At 36.3% G+C, this 2,500-nt stretch overlaps 1 protein-coding gene across 4 annotated transcripts in view; it reads left to right on the top strand.

Moving 5' to 3' along the window:
- The first annotated feature begins 79 nt into the window (after positions 1–79).
- Positions 80–2,500, top strand: part of LOC118445537 (acetylcholinesterase) — an 81,741-nt gene continuing 79,320 nt past the window's right edge. Inside the window, exons 1-3 of one of the 4 annotated variants that reach the window (XM_085659574.1) lie at positions 99–194; positions 273–471; positions 1,231–1,719. The gene's annotated coding sequence lies outside the window, so the exon portion shown is untranslated. Of the gene's footprint in view, positions 195–272; positions 472–1,230; positions 1,720–2,500 lie in introns of all 4 variants that reach the window. The other 3 variants (XM_085659573.1, XM_085659575.1, XM_035875197.2) reach the window with 3 other exon arrangements.

The following is a 2,500-nucleotide window of genomic DNA, read 5'->3' as shown; positions in this document are numbered from 1 at the left end:
GGTGAAGTGGGGTGGTGGCGAGAGGGGGGTGGCAGAGCAGTTCACTCTTACTAGCCGTGACTCGACTCGTCAGTGCGGCCTGAACGGTTAACCGGCCTACTTCTCTCGCGCTCTGCTCGTCCTCATCTCTAACTCTCTCTCTCTTTTACGTTATCTCCCGCGATTGCGTCGGCTGTTATCAATCGCCGTAAAACGTTGGTGTCATTCTTCCCGACGATTATATATATATATATATATATATATATATATATATTAAATAATTATATCCATAGAAAAAGAAAGATCTTCTCTTCTCTCCTCTTTGAGATACATCGATATTATCTGAAGAACGTGACAGAGAAAAAGAGAGAAAAAAGAGAGACTGAGAGAGAGAGAGACTGAGAGAGAGAGAGAGAGAGAAGAAAAGAAAAGAAAAAGAAAGAAAGAAAGAGAAAAAAAAAGAGAGAAAGAAAGAGAAAGATTTTTTGAAAGGTGTGTTCGATATCAACAGTTTCAATTCTTTTCTATCCATCTCTCTCTCTCTCTCTCTCTTTTTTCTGTCTCTCTCTCTCTCTCTCTCTGTCTCTCTCTCTCTCTCTCTCTAGTTCTCTTTTTTCCCCTGTTGTTATCGTTATTATCATTGTTGTTATTGTTGTTGTTGTTCGTTGTTCACATTATTGTTATTGTTTGTTATTGACGTTGAAGGCCGGTTATAGTCGTAGATTATTCTCGCTTGTGTAACAAAAAGAGAGAGAGAGAGAGAGAGAGAGAGAGAGAGAGAAACTTGAGACATCTTCGTCTATTTTTTCGTGCATTTCGTATTTTTCTCCCGTGTTATATATTTTCTTTCTCTTAATCTTTCTCTTTATATAATCGTCCATCCCATTTTCTCTATCTAGTGTCTATCTATCTATTTATTTATTTTATTTGTCTATCTGTCCGTCCGTCCGTCCGTCCGTCCGTCCGTCCGTCCGTCCGTCCGTCCGTCCGTCCGTCCGTCCGTCCGTCCGTCCGTCCATCCGTCCGTCTGTCCGTCATTCTGTTCGTTTGCCTATTCGTTTATTTATTTATTCGTTCGTTAAGTTTCTTTTCACCCTTTCATCCGTCGTAATATTAATCTATATTTAATTTCTATCTTTTATCTTTCTTTCTTAAATATATCATTGTTCTTCTCGTAATATCACCCCTTCCACTCCCAACTCTCACCCTCCCCCCACCCCCCTCCCCAAATATAACTATAATAATCATCAGGTGTTAATATCCGACTACTTCAACGTCGTTGTCGATTTTGACGAATTCTCGATTGAACGTACGAACAATCGTTTTATTTTTTCGTTGACGTAAAAAAGAAACGAATCTCGTGGTTCTATTATTATTAAGTGTTGGAGCAGAAGGAGGAGGAAGGAAGGAAGGAAGGAAGGAAAGGAAAGGAAAGGAAAGAAAAGGAAGGGAAGGGAAAGGAAGAAGAAAAAGGAAGAAGAAGACGAAGTAGAAGAGAAAAAGGAAAAAGATAGAAAGGAAGATAAGAAGAAGAGACGAAGGATAGGAAGGAAGGAAGGAAGAGAGAGAAAAACAAAAGAAGACAAAAAAAAAGAAAGAAAAAGAAGGAAGTAAAGAAAAAGGCATCTTTGTACCTCGTCGAGGCATGCCGAGGATCCGTACGAGGACCACCATCGAGGATCGCGCGTAAAAGCTCGACAGGAAACGAGAGAGAGAGGGTAGACGCGCTCGAAGAGCCAGGTAACCAATACAACGACAATGCATATTATTAATTTTTTTGTTAGTTTATTTTTTTGTTTGATCTATTTGTTTGTTCGTTTATTCGTTCGTTTGTTCGTTCATTAGTTAGTTTTTTACTTTTCCTGTATTTTTTTTACTTTCTCTCTCTCTCTCTCTCTCTCTCTCTCTCTCTCTCTCTTTTCTTTTCTTTTCGTACAATTTTCAGACTTGTTTTTTAAAAAGAAGAAAAAAAAAAAGAAAAGATTAGGTAATATTATTAATAGTAATATAAATGCGAACGATGAAATATTAATTTTGTCATATTATATAAATGAATTAATATAATTTTAATGTTACGACTAATACGAATCAATATATATATATATATATATATGACCGTGAATCGATAATTTATTACTACAATTTGTCGCAGCATCTTTTTGAGAATGATCGTTCTCTCTCTCTCTCTCTCTCGTTCTCTCTTTCTCTCTTTTTTTACTCTTTCTCTTTCTCTCGATCGATCGATCTCTTTTTTCTCTCTCTCGCTTCTCTTTTCTTTTTTTTTTTTTTTCTTGTTTCCTTTTTTTTCTCGCGTGTCTCCCTTACCGACGGCACGTAGTATTCTACGTCGTTGCTCTCTTCAATCAGGATGGCCGTCTCCTTCTCACATTTTTGTATACATTTGTATTCGTTATATACCTATATATATATATATATATATATATATATATATATATATATAAATTTGCTAAATCTATGAATATTATTCCCTTTTTTCTTTTTTTTATATACGAGAATAAAG

The sequence above is a fragment of the Vespa mandarinia genome, chromosome 10 (genome assembly GCF_050613455.1).
Source record: "Vespa mandarinia isolate Hongniang chromosome 10, ASM5061345v1, whole genome shotgun sequence".
Taxonomy (NCBI): domain Eukaryota; kingdom Metazoa; phylum Arthropoda; class Insecta; order Hymenoptera; family Vespidae; genus Vespa; species Vespa mandarinia.
Note: the sequence above shows the minus strand (reverse complement) of the source record. Positions and strands in the feature narration are given on the sequence as shown.